This window comes from Anas platyrhynchos, chromosome 3, assembly GCF_047663525.1.
Source record: "Anas platyrhynchos isolate ZD024472 breed Pekin duck chromosome 3, IASCAAS_PekinDuck_T2T, whole genome shotgun sequence".
NCBI classification, from domain to species: domain Eukaryota; kingdom Metazoa; phylum Chordata; class Aves; order Anseriformes; family Anatidae; genus Anas; species Anas platyrhynchos.
In genome coordinates this window covers 103,197,917-103,214,443 of record NC_092589.1, presented here as the reverse complement: position 1 = coordinate 103,214,443, position 16,527 = coordinate 103,197,917, and positions in this window count along the sequence as shown.

The window sequence follows — 16,527 nt, the reverse complement described above, 5'->3', positions numbered from 1 at the left end:
GATTACATGGGTGGAAGTATGTACTCACTGTAGAATTAAACTGGAATGTCACAGCCTTGTGATTTGCCTCTGGAGAAAGAAAGGAGATCAAGAGCTTTTATCGTGTTCAGGTGCAAGCCACAGGAAATTAGGCTTGCTTTATAGACCATGATTTCCTGACTACACAAGCATAACAATAATTAGAAATCTTGTGGAGGAGATTATACACTGCAAATGTAGTTGTTTACCCCTACAATCCTATTGTGATATGAGTTTTCCAATAACATTAGTTACTCTGTATATTTTCCCTAGCTTATACAGAGAAGAGAAAATCCACTTGTTATAAGACTTCACACTTCTAAAACTATATGGCTCATGAAACAAAATAGATGTCATAAGGCAATAAAGGAAATTAAGTTCCATAGAAGATGTGGGAAAATCAGCCTATAACCTAATGAAAGTTCAGGAAATGGTATCATTTGTATGAATATGGCATTTATACATATATCACTTGTACCTCCATACCATTTTCTGTAGCTGTGTGACTGAAAAGTTGCTGCAGATCAGAGCCACCAAATCATCCCAAATTCATGTTGTCCTTGGAAGAGAAATACAGAGGCATTTAAAACAAAAAAAAAAATAAACAAATGGCATCAAACAAACAAGCAACAACAAAAAAAGCATATGTCGTGGTTTAACCCGGCCTGCAGCTAAACACCACACAGCCATTCGCTCACCCTCCCCCCTCCCTCTCTGGGATGGGGGAGAGAAATGGGAAAGTGAAGCCCGTGAGTAGAGAAAAAGGTAGTTTATTAAGACAGGAAAATAATAATAACAATAATTATTATAACAATAATAATAACAATAATGATGATAACAGTACTACTAATAATAATGTGTACAAACAAGTGATGCACAGTGCTCACCAACTGCTGAACAATGCCCAGCCTAACCCCGAGCAGTCTGGCCCCTCTCCCCTGGCTAGCCACCCCTATATATTGTTTAGCATGACGTCAGATGGTATGGAATACCCCTTTGGCTAGTTTGGGTCAGCTGTCCTGGGTCTGTCCCCTCCCAGCTCTTGCTGCACCCCCAGCCTGCCCGTTGGTAGGACAGAGCAAGAAGCTGAGACGTCCTTGGCTTGGTGTAAGCACTGCTCTGCAACAATTAAAACATCAGAGTGTTATCAGCACTCTTCTCATCCTAAGCCAAAACATAGCATTCTACCAGCTACTGGGAAGAAAATTAACTCTGTCCTAACTGAAACCAGGACAGCATATCATAAAAGGCAAAGAACGTAAATATATGAAACTGTACTTAGGCTATACAAAGAAAAAGATCATGTGTGTAATGGATTCTGAGGTGACGTTATCTGGTTTTGAAGCATTTGAAAATCTTTTCAGTGACAACCAAAAATATTATTTAGGGTGGAAGAGATAAGCAAAGTTTTGTAGAACCAAACTTGAAGAGATCATACAAATCATTCACAGATGAATAGTAGAAATGTCAAAGGCACATTTCCTATTTGAGTAGTAGTTACCAGAAGTTTATTGATGACAATAATACTCATGTGTTGAATCTACCATACATGGGTATTTTCAGATTTTAAAGCACTGTGTTTCATTGTGTTTTGAAAATATGCAAATGTGAAATATCCTTGCCGCAATACATGGTGTCCAACAAATTAAACAGCCTGTAGGATTCCCATGTGTTACTTTGCAAGCTTGCTTTAATTCAGCTGAGCCATTAGACTGTTTTAGAAACACATTGTGCATATTATTTAGACACATGTCAGCAGCAGCGAGACATCTAAGCACAATCAGTGTCTGCCTTATCATGCAATGGCAAGGTGTGTGTCAGAGAGAGAGTCTTCCACAAATAGAAGTGGAACAGAGTAATGATAAGATTTCCACAGAATAAGGGGTATATTGAATTAAGATTCTAACTGATTAGATTAATTAGTGAGTCTGAATTGAGAAGGTAAGTTCTATTTCTTTTTCCTTACTTTGTAAGTATCAGCTATTTGTCATGTATCATGTATCATCAGTTATTTATCAGCCCCAGGTTTGATATTTCATAATACATATCTCATTGCTCATCACATTTTTCTTGTTTTTAATATTAACTAAGAACTAATTATTATACGTATAAAAGATAAGATTCATCTCATTTTCTTTAATGATCTAGTATCTAGGCATCCACTCTTGTAACTTAAGTGTTCATTATCACTCTCCAGAGGACAATTTAGCCTATACACTTTAGATATTTTTTTTCTCACATGAAGCAACCTGAACGATGCACACTGATAGACCCCTAACTTTTAAATGGCTAAAGGGAGATGGATGCTACCCAAAAGAACAACCTTTTCATCCTTTGAAGTTGAAGATGAAGTGACCTCTACAAAGAGAACTCATTAGGGTGGTTTAAAGAATAAGGATGAAATAAATACTGGTACCATGCAAAGCACTGGAAGTTTTATTACCATCCTCAGTGGAGACAGGTCACCCCGAGCCCATGTATAAAGTCAATCCAGTTTTTATGTGATGTTTTGTCAATTAGATGCGCATTTGTAGAAGGCCATCTCACATTCCTCATCTATCCCAATAGAAGCATAACACATGAAGAGGAATATGACTGGCAAATTCATTGCATTATCTTGGATTCAAGTTTTTGGTCTCTTTTTGGCAACAACAGTTTGTAATGAGTGTGGAAGTTGTGCTGCATGCTGGAAATTACAACAATAAGGACTGAGACCTCCTTAGCAGATTTAATGTGCCCTTTATTCTTAAGCAAAGACACACACATAAAATGAAAAATACAAAGAAAATATACTAAGGAGAAATACTAAGCATTACTGGGAGAAAAATGAGAGAAAAAACATAAAAACTTATGGTGGATGTTATTAGAAGACATAAAGCTTCATGCTGGACTTGATTTGGAATTTAATGGGGGAGTGAAAAAAAACAAAACTCAAATGATGTTTGGTGTACTGATAAGGTTTTAGGATGAAATACATGAATAAATATGCTGTGCACATCAGGTATGCATATTTTATTTTATTTTTTTCATTAGATGGCTCCCAAAGCATTTTTATGTGCTTTACAAGTAGCAACATTATTTTCGTGTTGGTCAATACCACAACCTAAGAAGTTAAAAAATGCCAACCACTGTGATCTACTTGCCTATTACTGCTGGAATTAAATCTATTTCAGTGACAAATTAAATTAATTCAACTGATTTAGGACTGAATAAAACAAGAAATACTAAAAGGTTCTATAGAAATGTTGTTGTTTGTGAGTTTGTAGTCTTCAGGCGAGGGACAGTGATGAGGAGCCAGGTCAACTTTTTCACAGTTGCAAGCGGATACACAAAAATATCTTGTCTTTTCCCTGAGTTCCCAGGGAAAATTTCCAGCTTTTGTATGCGCAGGTCCTGGAAGTATTGCACATGCAGGACCTGTTTTCTTGAGAAGTATTGAACAGAAGATTTTAAAGAGACCTAACAGATAAGCAAAACCTAAAGATAAGCAAGACCTTGGTGTGACGGTTCTGCATAGTGTTCTATGGAACACTCAGCATGTATAAAAATGTACTTAGTTCTTATTGCTACAGAAACTGCTTCTGCTTAGAAGGAAATCCATACATCAGATTTGTTTCAGTGAAAAGCTGAAAGTTAGTATTTAAAAATTGTCTCTCTTGTCTAATTGTGAAAGGGTGGGAGATATCACAGGCAGTTTTTTGTTTCAGGCAAACCAGAAAGGACAGGAGTTGATACTTACACCCTTGACCTGAGATCTGAAAGATACCTATAATTACCGCAACACACTTGTTTTCTGGATATCTATTTAAATTTCTGTTAACACTTTTTATTATGGTAAATTATGTTAAATTTGGAATAGATTAAGTCTGACTTAAGACAGGAAAGAGGGATTAAAAGGGAAGGAAAGGTTTTCATTTTATCAACATTAGTAGTAGTTTTAGTCACTAAGGTAAATTTGGTGCCCTAGTGTTTGCTTTGAGAAAAAAAGATAAATTAATGATAAAGAAAGCATTACTTACTAAAAAGAAATACATAATTCTGTTTCCTCAAACAGTACAAACAGAAGACAAAATTCATCGTTCACAGTCATTAGAATTTTTAACCGATTTCATACTAAAAATCCTCACCCTGTATCCCTTTGGGACACAGAGCAATGGCTGTTCAAATTGCCTCAAGATCTCTTCCCTGCCTCTGGCTGTGCATTTCTCCTTGTTTTTCAAAATCCAAGCATATCTATTCAGAATAAAGCAGATTCTTGAGCCACCTTGCATTTGTCTGTGGCTTGAACAGAGTTTTGTCTATTTCTTCAGCTTCCTTCTTCTATAACAGAGGTTAATACCTTTTAGAGTTATCTTAAATGAAAGGCAGTGGTTAAACATAATAGTTCCACTGAATTTTAATCTGGGCTATAACAGTGTTTTAAGACTTTCTGAAAGTAAGTTTAAAGTTTTACGGGGCTATTAAATGTTAACCTGGCCTTTGACAGCAATAGTGTGGTTTCATCAGCTCACACTGAAGAACTAAGAAAGCTGGAGTGCAACATGAACTTCCCTTTCACACTCGCATCCACCAATATTACATTTAGGATTTAAATACTCCTTATACATTACTGGGAGATCACTGGAAACCACAGGAAATCCTACTAACAATCCTGTTGGCCCCTTGCACCTCTTCTTTTCCAATATAAGATGGTAACAAATGTGGTTTTTTTGTTTGTTTCTGAAATCTTTGACAGATTCATTACCCTCTTTAATTTGCTAAAACTCAGAATAAAAGAAATCATTTAAATTCCTAAGCAGACCAATTCCTTTCATACTATCTCGCCGTACTATGTTAACACAGACATAATATTACACAAATATGTTATTTTTTTTTTCAACTTGAACTGTTGAAGTAAAAGCAAAGAGAGATACATTTGGTCATGGTTCATGCCAGCAGAGAATGTTCTCCTAGAATAGTTCTCTGTCAAGTCCAGCTTTTAATAGAAGTGGTTGTGGAACTCCCTTCATCTAGTAGGTTGACAGGTCCAGTTTTAAGTTTCATCCTGTCATGCTTACTTATAATCCTTGTGCCAAAATAAACCATTCCTTTCAGTCATGGTATTTCCATCTTGCAAGTAATTGTGGTCTGTTACCATACCCATCTTAGTTCTCATCTGATGAATTGAAATATATCTAAATTTCTTCATTTTTTTCCTTGTAAAATATTTTTTCCAGTTTTCTCTTTCTCTCTATTGTATTTTTCTAAATTCCTTCCAATTCATCAGTATTATTCTTGTATTAAACCTGAACAAGGGTGTACATGACTTTTATTAATGACACACATAGTAGAGAGACACAAAAATTGTTCATAGATTGAGAAGGATTGTTTGTATGTAACATATATGAGAGAGACATGAATAATACAAATGATTATGGAAAATAATTAAATATTATCCTAAGGCACATGGAAAATAAGGACGTGATTGGTGACAGCCAACATGGTAGATGGTCCCTGACAATTCTGGTGACTTTCTACAATGGGATTACAGCATTGGTGGCTAGGGGAAGAGCAACTGACATCGTCTATCTGGACTTGTGCAAAACATTTGACACAGTCCCAATGATAACTTTGTCTCTAAGTTGGAAAGCCATAGATCTGGTGGATGGACCACTCAGCAGGTAAGGAATTGACTGGATGATTGCACTCAAAGGGTTGCAGTCAACAGCTCAATATCCAAGTGGAGATCAGTAATGAGTGGTGTTCCTCAGGGGTCAGTATTGGGACTTCCAGTGTTTAATATTTTTATCAGTGATATGGACAGTAAGATTGAGTGCCCCCTCAAAAAGTTTGCCAATAGCAACCTGTGTTATATGGTCAACATGCAAGAGGGAAGGGATGCCATCTGGAGGGACCTGGACAGGCTTGAGAGGTGGACTTGTGCAAACCTCATGAAGTTCAACAAAGCCATGTGCAAGGTCCTGCATCTTGCCTGGGGCAATTACAAGAACAAATACAGGCTAGGTGGAGAATGGATTGAAAATAATCCTGATGAGAAGCACCTGGGAGTGTATGTTGATGAGAAGCTCAACATGAGCCAGCAATATGCACTTGCAGATCAGAAAACCAACTAAATCAAGGGGTGCATCAAAAGCAGCATTGCCAATAGGTTGAGGAACATAATTCTCCCCCTCTATTCTGCTCTCATAAAACCCTACCTAGAGTGCTATGTTCAGCTCTGAAGGACAACTAGGACATGGATCTGTTGGACTGAGTCCAGAAGGGGTCCACGAAGATAATAGGACTGAAACACCTCTCCTGTGAAGACAGGCTAAGAGAGTTGGAGTTGTTCATCCTGAAGCAGAGAAAGCTCCAAGAAGGCATTATAGTGGCCTTCCAATACCCAAAGAAGGGCTACAGGAAAACTGGGGAGGGACTCTTTGTCAGGGAGTGTAGTGATAGCACAAGAAGTAATGGCTTTAAACTAAAAAAGTTTTAATCTAAAAAAGTTTAGATTAGATATTTGGAAGAAATTCTTTACTGAAGAACTGAAACAGGTTGCCTAGAGAAATTGTGTATGTCCCACCCCTGGAAGTGTTTAAGGCTGGATCAGCCCTTGAGCAACCTGATCTAGCAAGAGGTGTCCCTGACCATGGCAGGGAGTTGGAATTAGATGATCTTTAAGGTGCCTTCCAACCCAAACCACTCTATCATTGTAATTCAATCATTTATTCCAGAATTTGTAGATAAACTCATTGTCTTGAGTACGATAGAAGAAAATGTTTATTTCTGTCCAAGTCATGGTTTCTCAAATTATTGGTCATAGCTGTAAGCAATTAGGATTAGTACATTTTGAGCCACACAGAAATGTGATAGGTGGCTGATGGTGGGGAAAAAAGAAGAAGAAAAAAAAAAAAAAAAAGAATCGCTGATTTAACAGATATGTACTATGACTTGAAAAACATAATAGAGTGCTGCCATGAACAGGGAGTGTTTCTTGTGGTTTTCTGTTCCCATCCAAACACCAGCCTGAGCTAGAGCACTCAGAAGCTGGTCCAGCTCCTTCCTGGTGGAAGAAGCATCCTACTGAGCACAGCAAGAACATGAGGGGTGCATCAGTCTTTTTCCATATCTCATGTGCCCACATCCATTCATTTCAGCCCTTTTTCCTCAGACATTTTCTTTCCACTGAAAACGATGATACTTTGTTAGAACTACTTATTTTCATTTTGTGTCCACTTTGGACTCTGTTACAACAGAGCTCTGCATCAGCCAAGGGGACGAGACTGAAAATGTGTGCCATATGGGAATGACATCAAGTTTCAGAGGACTGTTTCATCCTAGCTGCTTCTTGGTACACAGGAAAATAATCTACAAGCCATGTATCACTTTTCACATCATCCCCTGAGTAACAGGCTCTATTAGGTATGGTAAGTTTTTGCTTGTGAAGTGGTTCTTTGAGTCCTGAGCAAGTAAAGGTTAAGGTGCTTTCTCTTTTATTCTTCTATGCTTATGATTCATTTTATCACGGAAATGTGTAAAAACCTAGTTTGTTTTAACTTTCTGTAATGTACTGGAGGTTCTGAGAAAGATATCTTTCCTTAGCATTCAGTTCCTTTTTCTTCATACAGCTGTTGTAGCCATACATGAGTTCAGATAACCATGATGTCTCTCGCTGGAGACATCACACATCCTGCAAGAACACAAACTCCTTACCTTCATCCTTCTCCTGCTGCCAGACTCTCTCCAAATTTCCTGATTCCTAAGTATGCATCAGTACAGAGTCTTGCTGTCCTTTGCACTCCTCTTCCTACTATCCTTGCCTATGTCTTTGATCTTCCCACGCTGACTCCTGCAGTCTTGACCTTGTTGTCATTCATGTATCTCATCTTGTCTTTAAAAAATGTTATTCTTCAGATTTTTTACTGTTTTTGTTGTTGTTGTTGTTGTTTTTTTTTTTCATTTTCCTTCTTTACCTCCCAGTCATCTTACATGTTAGATCCATGTTTCTTTTAATCATTTTTAAGTTTCTATGCAAGTCTGCCTCAAGCATGTCCTTCTGCTTATTTTTTCTATCTTATTCTACCCCAAAACAAAACAAAACAGGTGCATTTTAAATGGAGTTAGGGTCATTTAGAAAAAGATGAGAGAAATTAAATCCAGATACTATTTCTTTGCAGGAGAGATCATATCTGTGTTTCCATATGAGCATTGCCTAATACCACAGAGGCCAGTTAAAGCTTGACAAATATTCTCATTTAAACATTTTACAGTGAACGAACTACTTGTTCTTAAAATAAAACTTCTGTGCTTTTATTATGTCCTTATTTGTCCAGATACTTAAAAAAATATATATATATACTTCATTGTTTTCCTCTTTTCCTTGTTTTATTTTATTTTGTTTTATATGTTTTATCTTATTCCAGGGTGAATGAATGAATGAAAGGTGTCAGGAATGTTTTCTCACTTTTTCCATTTTTCTTCTGACACTCTGTAACTTTTCAAAACTTCCTAAACTTTGGAAAAAGTAAAGAGGAAAAAAAAATGAGACTCAGTAACTTTGTCACTCTACAACTTTTAAAAAAGGTGAAAAAAAAATTAAATGTAACAGAGAGACAGAGTTATATAATTTAATTTTTCTTTTGCTTGATACTTTTCCAGAGCTAAAGAGGTTTTTTGTTTGTTTGTTTGTTTGTTTTGTTTTGTTTTGTTTTGTGTGTGTGGTTTTTTTTTTTTTTAATTTACAGACTTGGAAAAAAAAAAGAAATGAAATACTAAGGAAGAGGGAAAATAGAGGTCACCATTTTTAATATGTGCCTTTAAAAGGAAAGCTGAGAGGTGAAAAGAAAGGGCAAAGACAGGATGAAAAGTCAGATCTGAAGCTGTATAAAGAAAATAGCAGCACAGTGCACAATCAAGTTAAAAAGTAAAATAAATAAATAAATAAATAGATAAATAGATAGAATAAAAATAAAAATCAATCAATTTCCACTTATTTCATTATTCCTGTATTTACTTGATAACTTTAGCCTCCACTATAACCAGAATTTGTGGACCAACTGAAAAGCAGTCTATAAGGTCCCAATTCAGAAAAGCACATATCCAAATTTATCTCTACATTTACCAGCTTGCAGCCTCTGGCACTTGGTCAGATGCTGTAAATAGCAGTGGAGGAGACAGAGCATTCTCAGAGGCCTCGTCTATGAACGCACTTCCACAAGCACTAAATTTAAACAGGAATCTCATCACCCTCCACCCTAAGAGAAAGACACATTCCTTTGATGCTGCCACGATTTATGCAAATAACTGTAAGAGAGTAAATACTGCAACACATATTTTTGCTTCACCTGCCCCCATGGATCTCATACTCAGTGGTGATGGCCCAGTACAGGGCAGGATCTGTCCCATCCCTAAGTACAGGGGCTGTGCTTGAGAGCTGCAGCCTGAGGAAGACACAGGAGACAGATCTCCCAGAAAAGTAGTCTTTAAAAAAAGAAATCATATGTGTTGTATTAAACAGTTACTTGCTTGATTTAGCTCTTGACTCTCTGTGGTTCTCAATTAACAGAAATCCCAGACTCTTGCTAGGCTGAAGTTAAGCACATTGAATGGTCCCTTTGTGTATGCTAGAGGAACCTCCTGTCCCAACATGAGATTTTCATCTGCTGCAATGATTAGGTACAGACAAGTCACCTGAGTCCTTCAGCTCCCTCAGCGTAGACCAAGGTGGGTATAGGTAGTCTGGATTCAGCCCTAAGTCTAGCAAGTCCAAGAGATGTAGGCATCCATATCCCAAAATGATGTTTGAGACTAGTCTTGGGAAAATGTTCACGGTGTTCACAGGAGCCTACGGACCTGACAGTGGTAGCCTTAGAGAGGAACCACTAGAACCACTGGAGCTCAGCCACACTCATCCTCTGTGCACTACGTCCCTACTGCCTGCACTGTTATTCCACACCCTCTGGGACAGGGGGAGTATTTCTATGTTAAATTTTAAAAATAAGAATAATAATTTTAATAAATAAATAAATAAATATATATTCATGTATAGTTTATAAAAATGAAAAAATGAAAATTGGCAGTATACAGTTGAGTTTAGCTTCATTCTGCACAATGTTATCTGTAAATCTAAAGGAAGAAATTTTTTGTTGTTTTTTCAGATGACAATATGTATTGTATTTACCTGTGAAACTGGAAAGATTTAGAAGCTGATCCAGATTATTGTGCAAATAATACATGTAAAAGTATATGACTGTCTTGTCCATCTTGCTAGTTCTTCATTTTTTTGAATGGTTTATTTATAGTATGCCTGTGAATCCAGTCTCCTCTGTGGATGATGTCATTTCACATGTATTACACATGCTGCACCCCTGGGAAAAGGCAGCAATATGTCTCACCTTCTACTATTTCTCATGCCTCGTAAGTAGTCCATATAGTTTACATAAATATTTGTTTCAGACGTTGCTGAGACATCTATTCAAAAATATATATTTATAGAAAAAGAGAGGAAAATTACAGTTGCTGGTTCCAGTTCGTTTGCTCTTATATTATTATTTCAGATAACAGACAAACTGTTCTGCTTGTGACATTCACTTATGTCTTGTTTTCAACATATTCCCATAGTACTTTGCATGTCTGATGGCTAATACTTGGCTTGGGAGAGGTTAATTAATCTAAGGCTAAATGGTAACGGCATGAAATAAAGCTAGTATCAAAAGGACTGGAGAAGGCAAACATAAAAACACATGGCTTCTTCTGCTCTCACTTTCCCAAAGCAAAAGATGGAGGGTTGTTAATATCTATCTGGTTTTCTCACTAAGAGGACAGTAGTTACATTCTTAATGTTACTTTATTTACCTTTGATTCTATTTATCACGTATATGAAATACATAAATATTTTAATCACACTGCAGAGTTACCAGAAAGGAGGAAGAAAAAAATGATTAGGATGTATTTCTGGATTTTGGAGTCACAATGGGAAATCCATCCCACACGCTAACCTCCCAAATGAGCCGGTTACAAGAACCTCTTGTGAGGCTAGGAGAAATTCTAGCCCTTGCTAACTTCCATGAGCTGGGAAGTGGTGCCTAGCATTTAAGAGAAGTAAAATACAACTTCTGTTGGAATATATATTTTTTGTTTAATTGCCCCCATACACACATACCTCCACACACATGCACACAAGTAATTACCAGATATTTCCTCTGTTTCAAGGCTTGGCAGAATGTTGGAGTCAAACTTTTTAAAACATTTTCTTCCTGCAATTGTAAGACACAATACATCAAATATACATGAAATTAATTGTCTGCTTTAAACCACAGCCCACACAAATTAAACTGAAAATATATTTAAATACATATTGTAAAAGTATAATAACTAATAAACTGGAAATCAATATAATACAATATATTACAAAATAATTATAAATGTATTTGTGTGTGTATGTGTATATGTATATGTATACGTATATGTATTATACTATATCATATATTTTTATACTTTGCACCTAAAGTAGGTCTTCCGTGTCCCACAAATGACAAGATTTCTGAATTCTGTGAATCTTTTATGAAAAATCTTCCTTGACATACCACCTCCAACATCCCAGTTCTCTTACATGAAAGAATGCCAATAAAATGAATTAGACCAATTTGAAAAGACAGTCAGAATTCAGATCTATTAGAAGGTTCTTAAAAGAGAATCTGAGAGGAGGAAAAAAAAAAAAAGAGAAAAAAAAAAAAGAAACACAGGAAATTACTCTGTGAGTGTGGATTTGACTAGATAGTATCCTAATATGAGGTGCACGCTAAACAGTTTGTGATTTTTAATACAATATACAAAAGAAACAGTTGTTGGAGGAATCAGTGAATGTCTCTTAAATCTTTTTTAAAAGCTATTGAATAATTTTAAAAATGAAATTATTTGAGTTAAAATTGATTACTGTTTTTTATCTTAGATATTTATAGCTTTATATATAGATACATACATTCCTAATTTTATAAAATAAATATATATATGTGACAGAAAAATGCATGTATCGTTACTGAGGAAAATAGCTAGCTAAGCTTCAAATAAATGTATGAGTTTCTGTCTGGGAAGCCTGAATCCATTAGTGAACTCAACAAATAGGTCAAGAAAAGTAATAGCCAAATAAATATTTTATTAGCATTTTGTGAAACTTGCTAATGGTTAAGACTACTAATCCCACAGTAGTGGGAATCTTCATTCAATATCAGGTCATTATTCAATAGACATTGTCTCCAATTTCATACAAAGTGACTTTTGGGGTGTGACTGGAAAGAGGTGTTTTCACACTAATTGAATTCTTTACTCTGGGATACCATGGAAGAAATTTGCTTCTGGTCTAACTTTACTGCTGGCTAACTGATAACAAACAATCAAACAGAGCTCTATCAATCTGCATCCAAAGAAAATACATCACGAATTTTTCATCAGCTTTCATAACTAAAATCTCTCTTGAAATGTTGAATAAGGAAAATGCTGGTGTCATGGAGGATGGATAGCACTCTGGCTCAAAGTCTCATTCTCCAAAAGTGCAGGGTGGCATCACACAGCCCTACAAACACTTCTAGTGGTTTAGGAGAGGAGTCATCTGCAAATGCCAATATGGATATTGAACTTCATATCCCCATCTTTGTCCCTCTCGGATTCATATTTTAACTTCCAGAGACTGAGGTTGCCACCTGCCCATAGGAAGGCGGGGAAGAAAACAGTCACAGCACATCTTGCTGGCTGGTGCCCTGGGCATATCCGTTTCAAAGAAATGGCACTGACTAGGACTGATGCTGATGACCTAAACAGCAGATGCAATTTTTCAGGATCCCAGCACTGAGGGCTTTTTGGAAATTATTCTGGTGTGGCAGCACTTTTATAGTGCTATAGAACTCAGTGGGCAACTCTTTGTAGGCAAGTTGCTTGTCTTGTCTTTCTTTGCCATTTTAGCTTTGTTGTTGTTGTTTGTTTGTTTTGTTTTGTTTGCCCAGTTTATGCTGCTCTGTTTTTCCTTCTATCCACAGCAATCTTGTTCAGATTATCTCTGTTCAAAGTCAGATAGCATTTGTTCAGTCAATAATATCAAGAAACCAAAGAAACCACTGAATATCAGAAAAGTTGTGAAATCTGGTGAACTGCAGATGTATCATTTTGTTTTGATGTTGATATAACCCAAATAAGTCTGAAACCTGAATCTTCCTTTATGCTTTTTTAGATTTAGTTTCATCTCCAATCCTTAACATTAAAAAAAAAAAAAAAAAGTTCGAAGCAGTTTTTTTTGTGTGTGTGTGTGTGTGATTGAGTAATCACTGGGGTTAGACCATAACACTGATGTGCTGATCACGGGAACATTCCCTTTTCAGGACACTAAATCAATTTTACTAAATTATGTTCATATTTAAGTAGGAGAAATGCTTAATGATTCCCTCTTATCTAGTCCAGCTGGATTGATTTCTTTTCCTAAGAGTGCAGTTTATGAAAATATTGTCTAAACTAACTGTGAGGGTGCTAGAAGAACATACACTGTATGATTCTTATGTATAATTTAAATAGCAATTTCAAGGCTCCAGTTCTACAGCTGTTCAACATATAAAATTCTCACTCAGCTCTACAGTTGGAGGCGATTCAATAGAAGTGATTCTACAATTGATTTCAGTAGGTATTTTGACTACAAGAGTAGCTCAAAATTGGCCAACAGTATTTGTAAAGTGCTTTTGGATTCTTGGGAGTGAAGGCACTGCAGCATAAATTGTCAGTTTTATTAGCTAGAGCAATTTCCTCTTCTTAAATTCCATCTGAAATTACCATGTTTAAAAAAAAATCTGTGGTCACAGTCTCACTGTGCACTACTGCTCTTGAAGATGAGTCCCCATGACAATGCAACAGAAATGTACCATTTGCAGAACTGACAATACCCATACCAATATGCAGTATGTATCAGTAATAGAGTAGAAAGTCAAATTCCTTTTTGCTTTGCCTTTAGGCTCATGACCTTTACATTCCAGCCCATAGATTAAGGCTAAGGTATTCTCCAAAATTATAGTGACTTTATGGCCAAAGTCCTACAGAGTAGGGTTTATAACCTATAGCCACATCTATGCTAGTAAATTATTCCAGGGTCTGTTCCCTGTTTTTGAGGCCAGCTGGCATAATCTGGCCACATGTATGCTAGTAAACTCTCCTAGTTTCCAAAACAGAGTGGATGAATCCAAACTGCCTATTGGGAATGATATTTGGCCCATGATAATTTTCAAATTGTTCCAGTGATTTTTTGGAAGAGCACTAGTATTCACCAGCCAAAACCATGTCAGGGATTTTTCTAACAATTTAACGATACAGACAACTGAGTTCCAGTGCCTGGACTATGTGATGTTTAATTTCTTAGCATAGATGTGCTTTCCATCTCTTTCCAGTGCTTTCTGCTCCCTAAGCAAATGTTTTACCTACAAGATACCATATCAGTGAGAAGAGTTTGTCATCTGTCATTAGAATAAAACCATGAACTTGAGGTCTTGAGTAAACAGAGAGGGCCAGAATAAAATCCTAAATCTGGTGTCAGAGACACCTCCCATTTTCACAGTCAAGCTGCAGACCTCTCATCACACAGCACTAAGGCTGTGCCCAGACATCTGCCATGGATGAGCAGCTGGACCCAGGTGCCTAACTTCTAGGTACAGCATTGCTTGGTATGCATGTTCTCATGCCAGTATATTTGCTAGAAAGGATTTGAATAAAGTTGAAAATGCAGTTTTTCCCATGTTGTTCCTTAACTTTACAAGACTGACAAAGCTGCCTTAGCAATGTCTGTTTGTGCTTGTGCATGAAAGACTGTGAAGTATATCAGTATTCACACCTATCCATTTATATATAAAATATATGCTCAGAAAAAGGCTAGAGAAAAAACAGCAGTATTTTGTCTGACTGACTGACATGGTGAAAAAAGTGCAAAAATGTCTGGCCATAAAACTTTTTTGGAGGGCTGAAGAAGTCTCATATTATCATGGCTACATTAAGGTTTACATTTTAAACGTGCAGTTATTGGGGGGTGGCGGAAAGCATGGTTACTGCTGCTGTTATTTCCCTTTTTACAGATTCTAAAACTTCACTGTTCATACCAACTTCCAGCAAAACCAGGATGGCTAGTTTAACTGCTTAAGTAGATAACTTAGATGGTTTTCGTAAGTGTAGATGACTCACTCTGCCTGCAAAGTTATTGGCTTTGATAACCCACAGCTGATGAATGACCACACAGAGCTGAGAATGGCAGAATTGGTTTAGGCTATGGTTGTCCATGTGATTTTTCTACCATTTTTCTACTTTTTGAAGGCCATGCACAACAGTGATACTGTCAGGGGAAAAGATTGGTTCTTATCTCTAAAAGGTATGAGAGCTAAAACTCAACAAATAAAGTGAATGAAATTAGGTGAATGAAAGGCAGGCTTTATAGATATTCAGGGACTATTACCCTAAGGACACGCAGGCCAACAATGTCTCATCAAGTAAAGACTAGGTGTAAGTGTAAGACCAAAAAATAGTTCTTATTCATGTAAGAACATTAAGTAAGTAAAAACATCTTTGTAATCCCTAAAATTAGTTCTTAGTTTTAGTACCAACTTGAAAATGTAATTTGAACATATATAAAGCTATTGTATAGCTTTAAGATGTGATATCTTGTAGTTTACCAATCCAAAAACACTTTCAAACACAGGATAGGAAAGATTCCCAATACGTAATGTAGAAATTTTCTCTGACAACAACAGAACCAGATAATAACTGAAGTTCCAATTTTCAGTACAGTAGCGACACTTCTCACTAAGGAAGAGCCAAACACAAGAATTCAGCTAGAGACATTTAAAATAATAGAGAGACAGCCTTAGTTTGTTCTGGTAAATTTCTGTAGCTTGTCTTTGGTTATATACAACGATATGTAAACAAACAAACTATGGGAACTTATATATATGTGTGTGTGTATATATATATAATATGTATTATATAGAAATGATGTGGTTTTAGTGCATTGTTTCAAATCCCACTAAAGTATCTTAAAAAGTATTTTTTAAAACCTTTTTCATAAATACAGAAAGGACAGTGGTGTGATGGCTGTAAATAAAGATTTTATTTCACTGATTTAGAGTGACCAGCTTAAACTTCCTATCTTCACTATGATGCATCAAATTCAAACTTTTACGTCACATCAGTTACACCTCCATTCACAAGAAAGAATACTACTAGACCAGACTTTTGAAATTATATAGATTGTTTTCAATGTTCTCAGTAAATTTGGTAAATTAAAGAGAAATAATTACTTGTGAACTGAGAAAACTATTTTGGAGAAAAAAGTTATTCAGGTGTTGTGATAACAACAAGGGCAGCAGGAAGAGTTGTACTTAAGATTCATACAAAATGATCTGAAACCTTTTATTTGGTGAATCGACTCTTCTCAAGTTTAAATGCTTGTATCAGCTAAAACTGAAGTCAATATAATTTTTATTATTATTATTATTTCCTGGATTCTAGGAG